We start from the raw sequence: 22364 nt of genomic DNA on the forward strand, positions 1-22364 counted from the left end.
ACTTGGTGAGTCAGGAGAAGGGAGCTGACCAGATGGGCTTTGGTTGTATTACTCTTCTGACCGGGGCTGTTTCTCGCTGATCTGAATAGAGGAGCGGGGGGGAAGAAAAAGACATCACCTGCATCTAAAGGAAGGAGCTTTGTGCTCCTAAATAGTACTGTCACAGCCTCCCAGCATGTCTGTGAAGCAGAGCTGAGTCTGAATTTCTTGCAGGTTAGAATGATCACTTTGTTTTTTTTAAATAGCCACATTTCAAGCACCAACCCAACATCTTGGAGACTGGCTGAAAATGCATCTCTTAGTCCAGCTGGCACCGTCTCTCACAGATCGCATCTGAGAGCCAGGCGTGCTGGTGGAAGTTAAATGCTGACTTGCACCAGCTGAGGATTTGGCTCTGCGTTTTGATGTAAAACATGAGTGGGCAATAATTTTCACAAGGGGGTCCATTAGGGTATGTCTACACAGCAAAGTTATTCCGGAATACCAGAGGTATCCCGAAATAGCTACCCCCCCATCTTGAACACATCCGCTATTTCGAAATATCGCGGACACGCTGTAAACCTCATTGTACAAGGAGTAAGGGGCTGGACTTGATGGCCTTCTGAGGTCTCTTCCAGCTCTATGGTTCTATGATTCTATGGCTTGAAACTGTGCTGTATTTCAAAATGTGGCGCTGTGCAGACATGGCCAAATGACGAAATGAGCTATTTTGAAATAGACTCGAAATAAGCTACACAATTTGCACAGTGCAAATTGAGTAGCTCATTTTGAGTTTTGGGGGCTGTGTGGATGCACCTTTAATGAATTTTGGTATGTGGTCATGGGCCGGCTCCACCCCTGGAAGGGGCGGGACCCGGGGCAGAAAGAGGCGAGGCTTGGGACAGAAGGGGCGGAGCTGGGGACTAGCCTCCTTCCAGAATCGTCTGAGGCCAGAGGCTTTGAATTAAAAACACAGCAAAGGGCTTGTGGCTCCCGACCCCGCCACTACTGTGTTGCCTGGCAGCTGCCCGGGGTAGCTGTGGCTATTTAAAGAGCTCGTGGCTCCAGATAGCACCACTCCTGAGAGCCGTGAGCCATTTAAATACGATCCTGCTGCCTGAGCCACCGCTTGGAAATTCAGTGGCATGGGCAGCAGAATATAAATAGAAAGTGAGCAGATACAGTCCATGGGTTGGAGCAAAGTGTTAGGCGGGCCGGAACTGCCCAGCCCTGATGTTAAACAAGATCTATTTCTGATCATCCCACTGGCTGTACAAACCAGACCACCCAACCCCGCTTGGCTACTCTGCGATAACAATTTGGCAGCACGTTGAGAGTCACTTAGGATCTCAAAGGACTAACCCCATCATCAGCCATATTCATCAGGAAAAACCCGGAACGTATCAAAGCTTCAGGCTTCAGTTGACAAGGGTGAAGCCATCTTAAAATTCTGCTTGATGAATGGAAGTGGTGAAGAGCAATTAGCGGAAATCTTGGCTCAAGGCAATGAATGGGAACCTCTGGAATCATCGGCAGCAAAGACTCTGCAGAAAAAGACTAGAATGTGTTGGTAAGAGGTCTGTCATCCTGGAGCATCATGTGAAATACGGGCTGCCCAAAACTTAACATTGCAAGAGAGGGAAGAGGAAGGGGCAAAGTGTTTTTCCTAGGGAAAGATTAAGCAACCAGACGCTTCGACGATCTCAGACAGGAGCGAGGGAGTTGCCAGAGTGCAGAGTTCAAAGCGATGTCAGTTTTCTTCTTCTTTCTCAGCGTGGAGGGAAATAATGATGGCAGTCTTCGTTCTCCAGCGCGACACTACATTAATCACCATGGTAAACGGACAGAGTATTCCGTGTGGAAACTTCTGTCGAGTGTCTGAGGGGGTAACAGCCTTCAGAAAAGCACTAATGGGTCCCCAGCCATAGGAGGGAAATCAACTATGAAACAGACAAGACAACCAAATGCCAAAAGGAACAGCCTAAGCAGGCTTAAGCATCACACCACTGGTGTGTTTTAAACTGTGAAGCTTAATGGCTATTAGCCAGGATGGGTAAGGAATGGTGTGCCTGGCCTCTGTTTGTCAGAGGGTGGAGATGGATGCCAGGAGAGAGATGGCTTGATCAGTACCTGTTCTGTTCACTCCCTCTGGGGCACCTGGCATTGGCCACTGTCGGCAGACAGGGTACTGGGCTAGATGGACCTTTGGTCTGATCCAGTATGGCCATTCTTATGTTCTTATGACAGGGCATTTTCTGCCCAGGAAGAAGCAAAGGAATTTTTCAGACGAGACCTGAAACCCAAAATGGATTTAACGGCTTGATCGAGTGGACTGAGCACTGGGCAGGGACTCAGGGGAGCTGGGTTTTATTACTGGATCTGCCTCTGACTTCATATGTGACCGTGGGCATGGCAGGGCACTTCTGTGCCTCAGTTTCCCCTCCCACCTTTTGTCTATCTTTTCTGTTTAGCTTATAGGTACTTTTGGGCAAGGAATGTCTCCCAATCCATATTTGTGTGAAGTCTAATATATTGGAGTAATAATGTAATACAAGTAATAGATGGTGTAAATCCTGAGACTTTTTTTAAGAACGTTAACTCCTGACTGCTGGCGATATTCAGGTTTCAGTAATTTTGGTCTTTTTTATTTTCAGCTGGACACATTCTTCTTTTTCTCTTGCTGTTCTAAGCTGTTGGGTTGTTGCTGTGCACTGTTAAACAGCCCACTCTGTATTAACCCAGAGATGGCTGCATTTCAGTGAGGTTGAAACAGGATCCCAATCCTGCAACTCCTCATACACACATTTCACATTCTGCACGTGAGCCGTTGCACTGAACTCCAGGGGTATAAACCCGGTTGTACAAAGTGGCAAGATTGGGGCTTTTGGACATAAAATACTTTGTGACCTTCATGATGGTGAAAGGCATTTGGAAGTGTGTGATTATCTTCTGCAGTCTGGATTTGCTCCAGTGCTTCTGGAAGTCAGCCTGATATTTCCTGGGCTTTTATTTTTCTGTCCAGAAAAAAATTGTTTTTAGCAATGACTGCAGATTCCAAAATAACCAACATGAAGCCTATAATCATGCCAGTTGCTTGCTTTTATGAAAGAAAATGTTAGTCATTTTGGGCAGCCCAGAATCTGAGCAAGGAAAGCCCCATCTCTCAGGGCAATATGGTCATTAAACGACATTAGCAACATGCCCATATGGCCTCTGCTTTACAACACGCTAGAACCCTTATGTTACAAATTAATTGGCGATTGAGGAGCTCAGAAAATGGACCAACTCAAAATTATAGGGCAGGGGTGGCCAACCCGCTACAGACAAAGAGCCAAAATAGTGGCGGATACAGCGCAAAGAGCCGAGGGAAAGAAGTTGTTGAGCAAAAACAACAACAGCAACAACAACAAAAACCCACTGCCCCTTTAACAGCCGTGTGCGGCCCAAGCAGGCTTCCATCGGTCGCTGCGTCAGATCTCACTGCCCCACGCGGCGCCCTGACCAGACAAGGATAAAGGTCAGAGCAGGGGAACGCAGAACAGCCGCGGGTGCAGGAGCCGAGCTGCGGGCGCGGGAGCTGCAATTTTTCCTCGCAAGCCGCGGGTTGGCCACCCCGTTATAGGGCATAAATGGGAGCAGGGGGTTTTGAATCAGTTGCTTCTTGGCCTTCTAACCACAGCAAAGGGACTTCCAGTGCATTGAAGGCATCCAAATGTGAAGAGATGCCAGCCGTTTCTTCACCCACACCACGTTTGCTAGATTCGTTTTGTCTGTCAGGGAACTGGCCGTGGGGAAGATTGGAGTTCATCAAACCATAGTTCTACTATAGTTATTATTAATCGTTTATTTTTACACTTCTTGTGTCCACTGAAGTTGGGCATGGAATGAGTTGTGGCAAATGAAAAGCACCTCCCTCCCCCCGATACACACCCCACAACAAACACTTTCTATCTGCGAGTGCTTCTCTGGTTTCCTCTCCGGCCTCAGAGCCAGGTTTTTCACTTGACCAAGCATCGGCAGAGCTGCCGAGGTGAAAAGGGGACTCACAAATCTTTGCAAAGCTTCCCCAGGAAGAATGTTTCCCTGCAGCTGTAATCTTCACACAACCACAGGGGCTACCAGCCCTTCACCGTCCGTATTCAGTGTTTCCCTTACACCACCCATCTGTCAGTGCCCAGCTGTCTGCAAATAAAGATCTTCTCCCACTGACACCTCATCACTCTTTGTCTACGAGCAGCCTCCGCCCTCCCACACGCCTGTGACTGACTCCGGGACAGTCAGTTCTAATAAATGAAGATTTCTCGGTGGATTCACATGTACAGCAGTTTCCCCTCAGCCCGTCCTCTTGCTACTCGCCTGCCTGTTTACAATGGGAGCATGGTGCTGGCAGAGCGGACTTGTCCTCAACAAAAAGAGCAGGAGGCGATAAACCCCAGAGCTCCAGAGCCACCAGCCCCCTCTGCATTGTTTACTGCCTGTAAAGGTTAGAAGACAGGGTTGGCTCCTTGCCGAACACCCTCAGCTGAAACGGGGAGGCTGACACTTGGGTGTTGTTGCTAGGCCTGGCGACAAGAAAATAAATTAAATGTCCCAACCCACATGCTGCAAAAGTGCCGGGCAGTGCAGAAATGGGATTGAAGGTTATTTCTCCTCTTGGTCATCCGTGACCATGACTAACAGTGATCTGCCTGCCCTTGGGTGAGGATGACTAGGCGACCTCAGGCCATTTTCTGTTCTGAAGTTCACAGCACAGCTACGGCTGCCTGGCGATTACAGCAAGACAGATGGGTCATGGGAGACTATTTGTATCACAGGAACACAGAGAGGCTCCAATATCAGGGTCCCAATGTGTCAAGTGCTCTACGTGCACATAGTGAGGTCTTTGCCATGACTGGACAATTGGAAAAAGGCAACTGCAGTGCCTATCTTTAAAAAGGGGAAGAAGGACAATCCAGACCAGTCAGCCTCACCTCCGTCCCCGGAAAAATCAGGGAGGGGATCCTCAAGGAATCCATTTTGAAGCACTCGGAAGAGAGGAAAGTGATCAGGAAGAGTGAACATGGATTCACCAAGGGCAAGTCATCCCTGACCAACCTGATTACCTTCTATGATGAGGCAACGGGCTCTGTGGATAGGGCGAAGGCGGTGGATGTGATATATCTTGGCTTTAGCACAAGGTCACACTGAGAGGTTTATAGAGTAACGGATCATTAGATCATCTAGTCTGACCTCCTGTATTCCCCAGACCATTAATTTTCACCCCAATATCTCTCTTTTAAACCCGACTGATTATTCCTCTTTATTTGGCACTGGTGAGACCTCATCTGGAGTGTTGTGTCCAATTCTAGGCTCCCCATTACAGAAAGGATAGAACAGAGAATCATAAAACACTAAAGCTGGAAGGGACCTCGAGAGTTCATCGAGTCCAGTACCCTGCCCTCATGGCAGGACCCAGTACTGTCTAGACCATCCCTGGTAGATGTCTATCCAACCTTCTCTAAAATATCTCCAGAGATGGAGATTCTACAACCTTCCTAGAATGCAGATGCATTGGCGAGAGTCCAGCAGAAAGCAACAAAAATGATGAGGGGGCTGGAGCACATGACCTACGAGGAGAGGCTGAAGGATTTGGGCTTAGTTAGCTTGCAGAAGAGAAGAGTGAGGGGGGATTTGATAGCAGCCTTCAACTCCCTGGGAGGTTCCAAATAGGATGGAGAGAAGCTGTTTTCAGTGGTGACGGATGCAGAACAAGGAGCAATGGTCTCAAGTTGCAGGGGGGGAGGTCTAGGTTGGATATTAGTAAAAAAAAATTCCCGATGAGGGCGGTGAAGCACTGGGATGGGTTCCCTAGGGAGGGGGTGGAATCTCCATCCCTAGAGTCTTTTAAGCCCCAGCTTGACAAAGCGCTGGCTGGGATGGTTTAGTTGGGAATGGTCCTGCTTTGGGCAGGGGGCTGGACTCAATGGCCTCTGGAGGTTTCTTCCAACTCCGGGATTCCAAGACTTTAGTTTCCAAGGGCTGAAATGCTTCAGACCTTGGTCTAACTAAACTGCGTGTCTCAGGCAGAGACCTGGAAATATTGGAGGCTCCTGCAGTGGCAGAGAACTAATCGCGTGAGAGATGCCTGGAGGATCCAGGCCCCAGGCTGCAGAGAAAGGAAAAGGCCTCCAGGGTTTGTGCCAGTCTGAGCTGGGGGACATTCCTTCCTCACCCTGCATCTGGCGATGGGTTTGATCCCCAGCATGTGGCCTAGATCCACGAGACAGTCATCAAGCCCAGATCACCTGAGTCTCTAGCTCTGGGCCCGTCTCAAACCCGTCATCCCAAAGCCACGGCGGTCCCTCCAGCTCAGGGTGGAGGCATGCTGCTGAGGTGGGCTGAGGGAAGGCCCTAAGGCAGCCCTCCGTGCGGTGCAATTGCCTCAGTCGCTTCAGGGCCATCTCTCCAGCCCCTGGCAACAGCTCCTGAGGGAAACGAAGCCACGGCGTCCTATCTCCACAGCTGAGCCCAGCTGCACTGAGGCAAGAGGACCCTGCAGGGCAGAAGCTCTCAACATTTTTCTCTCTGAGCCTTCCCACCGCCAACATGGGGTGTAAACACACCTGTAAACGCACCACGGCCCAGCTGGGCCAGAGCCCCTGTTTTCTGCGTATAAGATCAAGCAGGGCAATTGTCCAAGGTCCCCCACCGCAGTGAACAGTGAATGGTTGACTGGTGATGCTTACCAGTTAACCGGGGGTGGGGCGTGGAGCAGCCGTGGTCATCCAGCCCGGCTGGAGCAACCTCCCGTGTCAGACTCACCAACGGCGAGCCAGGCTTAGCTGGAGCAGCGCACCCTTCAGTGGGGGGCACTCCAACCTGGCTGCAGCAGGCAGGGGGGACACTAGGCTAGAGCGGCCCCTCCTGCCCGTCCCCATTTAAGTGGTTAATGGTTTCAGATAACGTTTCACCGGCTAACGGATTACATGGGATTTCACATCTCTCCCACAAAACTAAGTTGCTCAGGCTTTGTATTCAGTCCTGGGTGACTAAGGTTGCCAGGTGTCTGGTATTGGCCCGGACAGTCCGGTATTTGCGGCTTCTGTCCAGTAAAAAAACCCAGAAAATACCAGACATGTAAAATGTCCGGTATTTTCTTTTTTTCTCAGATGGAAGGCTTTTTGGGACATTCTTCCCTGCTGTGTCTGGTGGGGGTGGAGGGAGTGGCGATTAAAAGGCACAGCGACTCTTTTTTTTTTGTGCGGGTTTTTTTTTGCTCAACCAATTTTTTCCCCGCCGTGTTCGGTATTTTTTGTGAAACTATCTGGCAGTCCCCCTATGGGTGACAGGGCTGGGGACCCGGGGCTGTCGTCCTGCCTCACAGGGCTTTGGCTTTCTGGTTGGCAGACCCCTTGAAACCTGCCAGGGGAGACAAGGCCCCGGGTGGAAAACCAGGGCCTGCTCTGCGGCTGGCAAAAGCATGTTAACCACAGCTGCCATCTCAGTCAGCACAGAGAAATCCTTGCGAGGCTTCCCATTATTCCAGGTAGCTGAGACCAGGGATTCTCTAACAGGGATGGAATTCCCCCCACCCCCGGACCCCTTCAGGACCCAAAGCAGTGAGGAATCCATATTCCTTCCCCCTCCTGGGCCCCTCATGGGGCATGTCTGTCCGGATGTTCCAGGCAAGCTGTGAGAAGAGCTGGCGATTGCTCGGGCGGCGGTTAGGGAGGGATAGCAACAAAGGGGCGTTCAGCTCAGCTGAGCCCATCTTTCCCAATAGGAATTGGTCTGCAGAGCCTCAGCATTGGTGGAAGTTGGTGTTTTGTCTCCTGGAGAAGACCAACGCCAACCGCATTCTCCCTCCTGTTATCTGGGGAAGCTTAGAAAGAAAACTAGCAGCGGAGGGGAGGTGGAGCTTGGGAACGCTCATGGATCTCCGACCTTTTGGCTGCAGAGATGAGGCTGCTGGAAAGGACAAACCAGTGCCCCCATCCCTGGAAAATGATGTGACTCTGAAACGCCAAAAACTGGTGTGATTGTCTGAACTGGGTCTAACCCAGCCCAAACCTCAGGCTTCCTACAGCAGCCTAGGGGTGTAACCAGGGGAACTGACAGACTCTCGGGGCCTCCAGGCCCAAGGGGGTGGGAGGGAGAAGGGGCGGGGCTGGAACAGGGAAAGGGGGCGGGGCTGTACTCCTGGAATAGGCGGGACCTCGGGCAGAAGGGGCAGGACTGGAACTGGGAGAAGGGGCGGGGCTGCACTCCTGGAATAGGTGGGACCTCAGGCAGAAGGGGCGGGGCTGGAACAGGGAGAACATAAGAACATAAGAACGGCCGTACTGGGTCAGACCAAAGGTCCTTCTAGCCCAGTATCCTATCTGCCGACAGTGGCCAGCACCAGGTGCCCCAGAGAGGGTGGACCGAAGACAACGATCAAGTGATTTGTCTCCTGCCATCCCTCTCCAGCCTCTGACAGACAGAGGCCGAGGACACCATTTTATCCCCTGGCTAATAGCCTTTTATGGACCTAACCTCCATGAAATTATCTAGCTTCTCTTTAAACTCTATTATAGTCCTAGCCTTCACAGCCTCCTCTGGCAAGGAGTTCCACAGGTTGACTACACGCTGTGTGAAGAAGAACTTTCTTTTATTAGTTTTAAACCTGCTCCCCATTAATTTCATTTGGTGTCCTCTAGTTCTTCTATTTAGGGAACTAATAAATAACTTTTCTTTATCGGCCCTCTCCACACCACTCATGATTTTATAGACCTGTATCATATCCCCCCTCAGTCTCCTCTTTTCTAAACTGAAAAGTCCCAGTCGCTTTAACCTCTCCTCATATGGGACCCATTCCAAACCCCTAATCATTTTAGATGCCCTTTTCTGAACCCTTTCCAAGGCCAAAATATCTTTTTTGAGGTGAGGAGACCATATCTGTACACAGTATTCAAGATGTGGGCGTACCATAGTTTTATACGGAGCAGTAAGATATTCGGGGTCTTATTTTCTATCCCTTTCTTAATAATTCCTAGCATCCTATTTGCCTTTTTGACCGCCGCTGCACACTGTGCGGAAGTTTTCAGAGAACTGTCCACGATAACTCCAAGATCTCTTTCCTGATTTGTCGTAGCCAAATTAGCCCCCATCATACTGTACGTATAGTTGGGGTTATTTTTCCCAATGTGCATTACTTTACACTTATCCGCATTAAATTTCATTTGCCATTTTGTTGCCCAATCACTCAGTTTGGTGAGATCTTCTTGGAGTCCCTCACAGTCTGCTTCTGTCTTGACTATCCTAAACAGTTTGGTATCATCTGCAAACTTTACTACCTCACTCCTTACCCCTTTCTCCAGATCATTTATGAATAAGTTGAAAAGGATTGGTCCCAGGACTGACCCTTGTGGTACACCACTAGTTACCCTTCTCCAATCTGAAAATTTAGCATTTATTCCTACCCTTTGTTTCCTGTCTTTTAACCAGTTCTCAATCCAAGAAAGGACCTTCCCTCTTATCCCATGACCATGTAATTTACACAAGAGCCTTTGGTGAGGGACCTTGTCAAAGGCTTTCTGAAAATCCAAGTATACTATATCTACTGGATCCCCCTTGTCTGCATGTTTGTTAACCCCTTCAAAGAACTCTAAGGGTATGTCTACACTACCACCCTAGTTCGAACTAGGGTGGTAATGTAGGCATACCGCACTTGCAAATGAAGCCCGGGATTTGAATTTCCCGGGCTTCATTTGCATAAGCCGGCTGGTGCCATTTTTAAATGCCGGCTTGTTCGAACCCCGTGCCGCGCGGCTACACGCGGCACGGGGTTCAAACAAGCCGGCATTTAAAAATGGCACCGGCCGGCTTATGCAAATGAAGCCCGGGAAATTCAAATCCCGGGCTTCATTTGCAAGTGCGGTATGCCTACATTACCCCGCTAGTTCGAACTAGTGGGGTAGTGTAGACATACCCTAACAGATTAGTAAAACAGGATTTCCCTTTACAGAAACCATGTTGACTTTTGTTCAATAAATTATGTTCTTCTAAATGCTTCACAATTTTATTCTTTACTATTGTTTCGACTAATTTGCCCAGTACTGAAGTTAGACTTACCGGTCTGTAATTGCTAGGATCGCCTCTAGAGCCCTTTTTAAATATTGGTGTCACGTTGGCTACCTTCCAGTCATCAGGTACGGAAGCCGATTTAAAGGATAGGTTACAAACCACAGATAATAGCTCAGCAATTTCCCATTTTAGTTCTTTTAGAACCCTTGGATGAATGCCATCCGGTCCCGGAGATTTGTTAACATTAAGTTTTTCGATTTGTTCCAAAACCTCCTCTAATGACACTTCAATCCGGGACAGTTCCTCAGATTCATCACCCAAAAGGGACGGTGCAGATTCAGGAATCTCCCCAACGTCCTCAGCCGTGAAGACTGAAGCAAAAAAATCATTTAGTTTCTCAGCAATGGCTTTATCGTCCTTGATTACTCCTTTTATAGCTCAATCATCTAGGGGACCCACAGGTTTTTTAGCAGGCTTCCTGCTTCTAATGTACTTAAAAAACATTTTGTTATTTCTTTTTGAGTTTTTGGCTAGCTGTTCCTCAAAATCTTTTTGTGCTTTTCTTATTACATTTTTACACTTGATTTGACAGTGTTTATGTTCCTTTCTATTTATCTCACTAGGATTGGACTTCCACTTCTTAAAAGATACCTTTTTGTCCCTCACTGCTTCTTTTACATGGTGGTTAAGCTACAGTGACTCTTTTTTAGGTCTCTTGCTATGTTTTTTAATTTGGGGTATACATTTAAGTTGGATCTCTATTATGGTGTCTTTAAAAAGTTTCTATGCAGCTTTCAGGGATTTGGCTCTAGTCACTGTGCCTTTTAATTTCTGTTTAACTAACCTCATTTTTGTGTAATTCCCCTTTTTGAAATTAAATGCCAGGGTGCTGGACTGCTGAGGTGTTCTTCCCACCACAGGAATGTTGAATGTTATTATATTATGGTCACTATTCCCAAGCGGTCCGGTAACGGTTATATCCTGGACCTGATCCTGCACTCCACTCAGGACTAAATCAAGAATTGCCTCTCCCCTTGTGGGTTCCTGCACTAGCTGCTCCAAGAAGCAGTCATTTAAGCCATTGAGAAATTTTATCGCCGCTTCTCTTCCTGAGGTGACATGTATCCAGTCAATATGGGGGTAATTAAAACCCCCCATTATTATAGAGTTCTTTATTTTGGTAGCCTCTCTAATCTCCCTCAGCATTTCAATGTCAGTATTGCTGTCTTGGTCAGGTGGTCGGTAATATATCCCTACTGCTAATTTCTTATTATTGGAGCATGGAATTACTATCCATAGCGATTCTATTGAACATGTTGATTCACTTAATATTTTTATTTCATTTGATTCTACATTATCTTTCACATACAGAGAAGGGGCGGGGCTGCACTCCTGGAATAGGCGGGACCTCAGGCAGAAGGGGCGGGGCTGGAACAGGGAGAAGGGGCGGGGCTGCACTCCTGGAAGAGGCAGGACCTCAGTCAGAAGAGGTGGGGCTGGGGGCAGCCAGCTCTCCATGCCATGATGCCTCCTCCCAGGCCCCAGCCAGCCAGCCAGCCATGAGAGCCGCCTGGAGAATATCACGTAGTGCTCTGGTGGTGACTTAAGGGGCCCAAGGTTATGGCTGCTGCTGCTATAGCAGTAGCCACAAGCCCTGGGCCCCTTAATATTGCCCAGGCCTGGGAGCAACTGTCCCCCTTCCCCCTCCCTCTTTGGGCAGGCCTGACTGTAATGAACTATCTGGCCTGGGTAGCTCCCATGGAGAATGAAAAAGCCCAAACGAGGGACAGCCGGAAATGTCACAGCCACTGGCGGGCAAGTCAGATCACTCTAACTGCGAACATCACAATGTGACCCTTCAGGGAAGCCCTCTCTGCATGTGTCTACTGGCACATTTCAAATGGCCTAGGGGTTAGGGCATTCGCCGGGGGGCCCTAGGGTTGTGGATTCGAGCTCTGCCTATCCGGGGAGCGTCACCACCAACTGTTTGTGCCTTAATGGTCCTTGGGCATCTGTGGGCAGGCAAGCAGGAGTGGGCCCATGTCACAGCAGAGTTAAGCTGTGAATTGATGCAAAGGGCCAGAATCTAGCAGCTGGCTGGCTGGGAATTCCTTGCCTGCGGAAGCATTGCTGCATCCGTGCCCTCCCCCTGCTGACTTCCTGGAAGGTGGGCATGTTGGGGCCCTGCTGGAGCTGCTCTGGGGTCCAAAGGGAACTGGGCTGCTGAGACTACTTGCTCTGTGCTGCCTCGGAGACACATCCCCAAAGAGCTGGGAGCTGAAATTGGCTCCCAGTTAACTCCCCTCCCCTCACTGAGCAGGAAAAATGGAACTCTAATGCTTGCCAATTGCACCAGTAGGTTCAAAGCTTGGGGCATTGCCTGTTGGGTCAGAGGCTTCATGTCTGGGAAAGCCTCAGTCAAGAGCTTCCTAAGTCACAGTTTGCAGCTGTTGGTTCCCTGTGTTCTAGGGTTACTCCCTGAAGAATATTTTCCAAATAAACACATGGAAAGGGAGGGGAAGCAGAGCAGGACGGGAGGTGGAGGTGTGTGTGTCAGGAAACCTTTTGTTTCTCCCACTGCTCAACCGCAGTCTGGACTCTCCCGAGGGGAAGGATACCAATTCACCCTTTTCATGAGTGATAGCTCTTCCGCTTTCATCACATTTGTGTCGGCTTTGCAGCCCTGTGGAGCAGTTCTCGAACAAGCGCCTGGGGGCAGTCATCCCTGATCCCGTCTGAGTATAGCAGAAAATCAACAAATAACTTTTTAAAAAATGACACAGCAAATACCCACATCTTCTCTGGCTCTTTTTGCACGGACACACTGGTAGAGCGGTAAAGAGAAAAAGGGGTGCAAAATTGATCTCCCTGCCCTCCCATGAAATCAGCGCCCACACGGGATTTTACAGTGCATGCTGTGTGATTGAATTAATGTCACCTATTAGTGAGGTTCTGGAGGTACCTACATAAAAACTCATGCTCACCATCCTACAAATTCAGAGGCTGCACCAGTATTTGGGGTGGAGCTGTGGGACCAAAGCTGATAGTTAATTTCAGGCATTACTTAAATCCTCCTCTATTAGTCCCAGGTCTTCTGTTGCAACCAAGGAAGGAAATCACCCGAAAGCTCAGGCATAAGGTAAAATTCCTCTCCTGCATGCACACTTGGTCTCTATTGCAAACCTATTCCCAACCTGAAAATCCGTACGCTTTCTTCTAAGTATAGGATGGGAAATGTTGACCTCCCTCCCACCACCACAAAGTAGACAAAAGTGATACATGGTTTTGTTTTTATGGGCAATTTTCTTAGCATTTTTGGGAGTTGCATCCCCGTCCCCCCTCCCAAACCTGACACATTTCCACCAAAAAAACAGATATTTGGTATGGGGTTCTTGTTGGTAGTTTTCTGAAAAATGTAATCCAACCTACATGTTTCCCATGAGAAAAATAATCTGTTTTGACTAAAAATCCATTTTCCACCTAGAAAAAACCATTTTGGGTGGAAAAATCTTCAACCAGCTTGACACTGGGTGTGCCAATCTGTTAATAAGTGCGCCGCTGCCCTCTACTGGATGGAATTAGAACGTCTCGGCTGTATATCAGAGTCCCTATCCTGCTAATGGAGACTCTTCTTCAGCTCAAGTGGCAGGGGGTCCTGCTTGTGGGGCAGGAAGGTCAGTTTGGTATCCCAGAACGCCCATAGCTAACGAGCCCTGTCACGCATTCTCACAGCTGTGCGGTGTTCTCTTAAAAGCGACCCGGATCCAGGGACAGTTTTGTTGGGTACCTCCTAGAAACGAAGGCAGACAAATGGATTGGACAGCGGGAGCTTCGTCTCTCTCATCTGGACCCCAGATGAGGAATCCTGCGGTTTGAACCAAGGCGGACGAGCCCTGTGCGTCTGATTCCTGGTGGCATTTATCTGGAGTTATTTGAGGGAAGTCAGAGGAGCTGCTAAAATCAGAGGAGAATCAGGCCCTGAGTTTTCCAGTGATCACTAAAAGAGGGTGTGCACTTGGCTCCTTATTTTGTTCAGTGTAACTATCCATGGAAGCCCCTTTTATAGAGTACATTGAACTGCGAGCACATTCCCTCTCCTAGGGTGGCTTTCAGGCATGGTGACATGGGCCATGATTCCCCTCGGCTCAGCCAGGCACAGAGAATGAGTCTCTAGACCTGAGCTTTCCCAAAGTTCAGGGAGCATTTGGAGAGCCGCAGTTTTGCATCTGCCAGTTCCCAAGACGGGAGTCAGCTGCAAAGCTTGGCTCTAGGTCTAGGTTTCACAGGTCAGGGATATTCAGAACAGAGCTGGGCTCCTGGGTCGTTAAAATGGTGCTGGCATAGGTCTCCGCATTGCTGGGGTGGCTGCCCCTCGCGTGTTTTGATGGAGGGGGAAGGATGTGCAAGAAGGGAGTCTGAACCTTTTCACCCCCGCCTCGGTGCAGCCAATTGACTTGAATTATGTTTAAACAATGAGACTTCTCTGTGGGTAGTCAAAAAGCAGCCTTTAATCTGCAAGGATTTAAAAAATGCACTGCTTCCTGTCACTGAAACAGAGTGCAAAGAATCCTCAAGACCTTCCCCGCGCAAGCCCTCTCCACTGACTCAGAGCTACCCCCACCGAGACATCCATCTGGGCATGAATAATGTTCCACGCTTAAAAATGGAAATTTGTGTTACTGGCGTCTCCCAGCTGGGCTCCCCCGGAGCCAGGAAGTGAGGGGCGCTGCCTGCCAGGAGATGGGCAGGTCAGCAAGATATTGTTTCTTCATCTGCTTAGATTATGTAAACGTATTAGAAAGAGCTGAAGGGAAAAGGGTGTTGTATGTTTCAGCTGAGTTTGGAAGCAGATCCCTTGCAAAATCGGTGTGTACTGCTCCCGTTGCAGATTTCACAGCTGGGCAACACCCCTTTTTGAACCAGATTGTTTCCCATGGCTGGAGTCCATCTTCTGAATTTGCAAAATACATGGAGGGCACGCACGTCTTCACTCACCGTGCCGGAGATCGACATTCTGGCATTTGATTTAATGGGTCTATTATAGACCTGCTAAATCAAATGCTGAGGGCAGCTACAGATGGCGCCTGTACTCTTTGCAGTCATGAGGAGTAAGGGAAGCTGACCGGAGCATTTGCCTCCTGCTGTTTGGACACCTCCAAGCTCAGCTTAAGGAAAGCCGACTCCAGCTACGTATTCTACATAACTGGAGTGACGTACCTTAAACTGACCTTCCCGGTCTAGTTGGGCCTGGCCTTAGTGTCTTCCTGAGTCTGCCCAAAAGTCTGGCCTACCTTTTGTCCACCATACCTGTTTCAGGTGGAAACTGAATAACTTAGTGGTTTCCTGTGCTTTTGACTCAAATCTTGGCACAAGTTGGCACTGTTGGCTGGCATTTGCTTTGGGTATTTTGTTCTCTAGACTGGAGGGAAAGTCCTAAAATCAAGCCGCCTTTTGGCATGAAACCAAAAAGAGGTTTCCATGAAACCCTGCAAACTTCTTTGTGGCACACAGAGCTAAGATGTATCTAGAATTACGAATTATTGTTCTATTAACACTAGCCTGAGGTTAGATTCCCAATATGCCAGATTGGCGGGGGTGGAAGGAAATCAAGAATTCTGTTCTGTAACAAATGTTGAGGTCTTGACAATTGTTTTCAGAGAGAAAGAGACACACAGAGCCATCCCTGAATAATTGACTGCCCATTGGTGAGGATACTCACCTGGAATTATTCTGCTCTATTCAGAACAGGGACCCCAACCTGGGTCTCCCTTTTTCTCTCAGGTTTTGACCAAAGATGTCATCCTGTTCCCGAGAAACCTTCCTGATGACATTTCTATTTTAAAAGTTACATTTCCATGAAAAGTTTGTTTCAATGAATGGGCATTTTCCGATGGAGCAAATGTTTTGAAGAATTTCCAACCCGATCTACTAATCAGAGTCTCTGCCCCAAAGATCTCACAGTCAGGCACAAGGAGACAAGTCAGATAAAAAGGCGAGAGGAAGTGACTTGCCCAAGATCATGTCGCAGGACAGTGGCAGAGGTGGGAAGAGAACCCACATGTCCTCAGGTGGGACGAGAAACCATCAGCTCCCTCCTTCCCCCAGCCCTCAGAGCCAGCTGGAGCATGTGGCACGGTGCTCCACTGGTGATTTAAAGGGCCTAGGACTCTGGCTGCCCCTTTGAGTCACCGGGCTGTGTGGCCACTGTCCTTCCCGTCAGCAGGCCTGGCCATGGGTAGCAGCTGTAAGAGGCAAGGAAAGGCAGTGCCTTTCCTAGGTCTTAGCGCTCAACCCCTCGCCTCTTCCTATCCCTACTCTGACCATTCCTGCAGGCTGTTGCAGCTTTGGGAGTCTTCCCCTGGAGAGGTTTTATTAATGGGAAAGTGAAAAGCCTTCCAGCTTGCCAGACCTATTAGCATCACACTGAACCTGTGAAAAAGTCACTAAGTGGCAATGAAGCCATTTAACAGGCGTGTGCCAGTCTGGAGGTATATGCTGTCAGTTTCTGAATTTACTGCTAAAACAGTTGTGCATTACTGCCATAGTTTCAAACGGGCTTTAAGTAGTTCATTAGTTTGTGGCTAAAGATTATAAAAATCAAATGTTTAAAAAAACCTTGCATAGATTTTTAGATGCACGATCTTAGTGTTCAAGCGTTAGCCTTACATTTTTGGAGCTTCAGATTCTCCAAAAGACCACTGTGACGGGGCGGGGACGCCCCGCACTTGGGAAAACCCTGGATCATGCCGCGGGGAATAAGCGGTGGAGCCGGAGAACACAGACGAATCATAGAATCATAGAATACTAGGACTGGAAGGGACTTCAAGAGGTCATCGAGTCCAGTCCCCTGCCCTCATGGCAGGACCAAAGCGATGAGGTTGGTAGGTTTGGGACCAACTGGAGGGGAGAAGGAATACAGCGCAAGGGGTGTAGGAAAGGAGCGGTCAGGAACGCATGGGGATGACGTCACCAGTCGCGCCACGGGGATGACGCTGCAGGAAGTGCCCAGGGACACGGGGGTGGTGACGTCCACAGACGCCTCGGCGTGGAGTTTAAAAGAGTGGATGAGGCAGGAGGGCGAGGAGTAGCAGCAGAGAGAGAAGAAAGATGGATGGGGTACAGGTAACCCACTGGGAGATACGGACAGGGCAAGGCAATTGGTGAGTCCTACCTCCTGTCAAGTGGGAACTAGTTCGGATGGTGATGGAAGAAGTGGCCCAGGGCAGAGCCATGGAATGGGGCAAGAAGGTCAGTACGGTATCCCAGAAGGCCCATAGCTAACGAGCCCTGTCACGCATTCTCACAGCTGTGACATCCCTTTTCCTCCAGATAGATGGACAAATAAGAGTTTATCTTTCTTTACTTCTGACTATATGATGAACAAGTTTTAAGAAACCCCTCCCCCAAAATTGCTGATTAATTTAAATAGTGTCTTTGTTTCAATGGGTTAATATGTAGTAATTTGGAATGATTACGTTAGGAAGGCTTAAGAGTAAAGCAGGACAGCTGACTTGCTCTTATTTACAAAGTTTTTGCAAATAAAATAAATCTCTGACAAACTTTAGGGTATATTGGAAAATCGGTGGCTGACATGTTTTTTATTCCCAAATTTAGTTCCTTTTAATAAGGTACTTTCTGCACGTCCAGTCTTCACAGTCTGGCAGACAGTGGAAAACATGCCTATTTTTTTTAGAAAGACATTTGAGAAGAGTGGGCTTTTTTTCCCAAATGTCATTTGCTACATCTGGGTTCAGGGATTTGGCTGGAAGGGGTGAGCAGGGAGGAGGAGGAAAGAGAAGGAGACTCTGAGGAGAAGGCGGGGCCTGGTCAGAGTGGGGGCGGAGCCTGGTGGAGTATGGGCAAAGCCACAGAGCCATGATCCGATCTAATCCCTCAGTCATTTTTCATAAGTCCTAGAACCAAAAAAGCTCAGATGTTCCTTGACCGTAAGCACCCAAGGGCCTGAAATATGGACACCTTAAAATTTACTTTTAGATTTAACCACAGAGGCACAGAAATGTTTGTTCTTCCTATTTAACTAAGCTTAGAGCAGGAGAGAAAACGAATTTTTATCCTTTCTTCTTCTCCGCGTCATTAGGTTCGACCTGAGAATGCGCACACATAATTTCTCAACACAAGGGAAACAAAAACAAAAATTAAGCCCCCTAACCCTGCAAACACGCATGCATGTGCTTAACTTGAATTGCCTTTCAGGGGTCTGCTAACAGCCCTTAAATTTAAACATGTGCATAAGTGAATGCAGAGCTCAAGAGGTAAGCTAGAGCTTACCTTAATGGGTGACAAGTCTGAGGTATCCTTAGTCCCCATTTTGAAGAGAAGGCTATTGAGTGACACCAAGCGGGGTGCTGACTTGAGCCACTTTCCCGGAAGTTCAACTCGAGATACTCAACTCCAGATATGCTAATTGCATAGTTGGATTCCACGTACCTTGGTTCGAACTTTGCAGTCACCCCAGATGAGAGAAATGCAGTCACCCCAGCCCGAGCCATTCGTGTGCCCCAGGCCCTGGGAGCGTGGTGCCGCCCCCGGGAGTGCGACGCATGCACGGCCCTGCCCCCAGGCGCGCGTCGCCCCTCGCCTCCGGTGCCTGGCGCATGCACAGCCCCACTTCCAGGTTCCCGATGCATGCGTGGCACCGCCCTGGGTGCGCAACACATGTGCGATGCTGCCCCCACCCGGGCTTTCAGCCCCGCGCAGTGCCCCCTACAATGGGGCGTCCCAGGTGGTAGCCCGGCTGGCCCGTACCCTGGGCCAGCTCTGGAGAAACGCTCCTGTCGGCTTCCCTTACTCCTCATGCGGAGTAGGAGTACCAGCGCTAACAGGGGTGCCCTCAGCATTCGATTTAGTGGGTCCTTACTAGACCCGCTAAATGGAATGCCAGAAGACTGATCTCCAGAGTGCCGATCTGTGAGTAAGTATAGGCGTGGCCTTGCTCAAAGTCACACACTGGACTGAGCTGGGATTAGAACCAATGTTCCTTCTAATTTTTTCCCATCCATGTGCAAAATAAGCTTTTTTTATATGCACCGAGGCAAGTGTGCATGGGCACCACCAATAGAAAAACAAAACTTAAGCTGCGGGTGCTCTGCAAATCAGCTAGGCAGCACTGGAATCTCTCCTGAGGCGTGTAACCCTTTTGCTTCTTCCACAGGCAAAGGGAGAACGCAGGGGTGTCACTCCGTTCCTGCCTGTTTACACACACGCTCGGCACAGCCAATCAGCACCTCCGTCAGGCTGCATGGGTGTTTTTGTTTGGCTGACCTTTACAAGCCATTAACACTGTCCCCAAAATGACGGCTTAAACTCTTAACAAGATTCTTCAGTGGTGGCAATGAATAGCTCCTTGTGACAAGGCTAGAAAGAGGCAAATAAGAGAGAACACTGTTTGCGCGCTCTAGCCTGCCTTTTTAGCAGCTTTCAGGTTCAGCTGCTCTCTCGCTTAATGTCTGTGCACCTCGGGGAGTGGAAATACAACTCTCGTGTTTACAACCTAATGGCCCTTGCTGCCAATTTCCTACAGCCTTGTTAACCTAAGGAATAGTACCCCAAAGTTCCCACCAATGCTAGCCCCAGATCATTTGGAGTCCTGCGGTAGACAAGGATCATGCTGTCAGACCCATTTTTGCTTCTGATATTTTAACAGCTCTCATGAATGTTACTGGGCCCCAATCCGCACACGTTTCTATTCCATAAGAACATGCCCTATGCTTATCAGAAGAGAAGTGGGACCAAACCCTTGGAGCCACTGATAGCTGATACCTAGAGTTCATAAATAAATAATAGCTTCCTACTAGTTATGACATGTTTCCTTGTAATGTGTCATTCAGCCACTAGGAGTCTCCGTGTACAGCACAGAGTTCCAGAGAGGGTGCGGAACCTGGTAAACGAGAAAGACAACTCTGGGAACCAAGCTGTGTGGAAGCCTGTTTCTTTGTGTCTATAACTGTAGCTTTTTCTTTACTGAATACCTTCTGTTTAAGGCACACTGTGATTCCATATGTCATGACAAGTAACATATCTGATCAAAAGCTTTCTTGGTGTAATTCATCATAATCCATTCTATGATACTCTCCCCTAGGTAGAGATGACCAAAACTCGCTGGATCCTCCTTTGGTTTTCTAATCACTATGGCTATATCTAGAGTACAGGCTTTTTTAGGAAAAAAATTCCTCCGAAGAGAGCATCCACACTGCAAAAGTGCATCGAAAAAAAAGCAATCTGCTTTTTCGGAAGAGAGCGTCCAGACTGAATGGAGGCTCTCTCACATGTAAACTGTGATTGCTATGACCAGAATGGCCACCAGGGCACCTGTGCTTTTATCTCTTTCCTTTTCTTCCGAAAGAACTCCCTTTTCCCTGTGCACACATGCCTTTTTGTGAAAGAGCTCTTTCGCAAAAAGGCTTCTTCCTCGTCGAATGAGGATTACCAATGTCGGGAAAACTCCTCTGTTCTTTCGATATTTTTGTGGAGGAACTCAATTGCAGTGTGGACATTCCTCAAGTTGTGTCGGAAAAAATGGCCGTTTTTCTGACAAAACTGTGTAGTGTAGACATACCCTATGTGAAGAAAATTTTAATCATCTACAATTACTCTTTACGTAGGCTATTACTTCGGTATCATTTCAGATTACTTTACAGTGGTTAGGACTAATCTTCCTAAATCATGAATGAGTATCAAACAGGGCAATACACTCTATACTACACGAAATTCCTCTGGACACATAGGAACCTGGGAAGAATCAAGATCTCATGCCTGCCGGTCTCCAGACATTATCACTCTTCTGACCAATTAAGCTTTTGTCTGGTATGCCCACATTCAGATGAAGATTTACTGGCAGACTTACAACTAGCATTTGGGTCTCTTAATTTCAAGCCTGATACCCAATCAGTTAGACCACACTGACTCTTGGGGCATTTTTCCTTGGCACGTCATAGCTACCCTAGTGCCAGTAACATTGCTTCCTTCTACTCCTCCTCCTTTACATAGAATTCCCCTATTGGAGGTATACTTTGGAAATGCCTATATTATAACCCCAGTAATGCACATATGGGCCATAGTGATACATTTCACAGGTGGCTGAGTGCATTTGCTTGACTTTTGCATTGATAGCACGCGTTCTTCCATGCCTCAGTCCTGAATCACATTAATATTTTACCCAATTCAACCTTGCATGTTAGGCCTTTTGACAGAGATTATGGAATTCCTGTAATTAATTCATTTTTATATCCCATGGCATGTCTTATTTACTAGTCAAGACTTAAAGCCCATCGAATGGAACATTTTTCTCCTGTAGTCTTTAAGTTTTTTTCTTACCCTATAATTTCAGTTTGCCTGGAACAGAGCCTAGACATGAGATAGTGAACTGCAATTGACAAAAGAAAACAGGCGGCCAGATATAAATATTATCCCCTCCTTTTTGAAGCACACCAAATCTCGCTCCCATCTGCAGACACTGTTACATAGCGAAGGTGGTGTAAGTAATACAGCATGAAATTGTCAGTGACAGCGTGCAATATTGTTTGTAGAGCATAAATCAATATGGGAAATGAAAAGCTTCATCATTTTTTTCCAGTGCCTCTTGATGTTTTATACTTCTAAAGGGACACTGTCAAGGTGATGCATTAAAAAAACAACAACTTCTCACATATGCTTCTAAAACCATCATTTATTAGAAATGAAAGGGATTGGAAACCCCAGTCTGCTTCACACCATTTGCACTGGGCCTGATTCCACGCCACTTCATACCATGCTCCAAGATCAATTCCAACAAAGTCAATGGGAATGCACACCCGGTAAGACTTAACCGGGTTCAAAAAAGAACTACATGAATTCATGGCGGTTTGGTCCCCTCAATGGCTACTAGCCAGGATGGGTAAGAATGGTGTCCCTAGCCTCTGTTTGTCAGAGCGTGGAGATGGATGGCAGGAGAGAGATCGCTGATCATTACCTGTTCGATTCACTCCCTGGGACACCTGGTATTGGCCACTGTCGGCAGACAAGATACTGGGCTGGATGGACCTTTGGTCTGACCCACTATGGCAGCTCTTACGTTCTTATTTTCTTAAGAAGGATCAAAATCTACCCTGTCCAATGTCGTTCTGCCATCGTTGGGCCTTGGGTGGTGTTCGGTTCTCAGGTTGATGGGCATTTAGAGGGATGCCCCTCTTGTTCTCCCAGCAACCTCAAAGCGAATTGCATGACTGGAAAAATCTGACTCGTTGTGTTCTAGCATCATCAGTTTGAGGGCCCGTCTACATTGCAGGTAGGACCTGCGGGCACGGGTGGTGCCCATTTTCCTGGCACAGCCAAACGCTGACCTT

This window comes from Pelodiscus sinensis, chromosome 22 (assembly GCF_049634645.1).
Source record: "Pelodiscus sinensis isolate JC-2024 chromosome 22, ASM4963464v1, whole genome shotgun sequence".
NCBI lineage: Eukaryota > Metazoa > Chordata > Testudines > Trionychidae > Pelodiscus > Pelodiscus sinensis.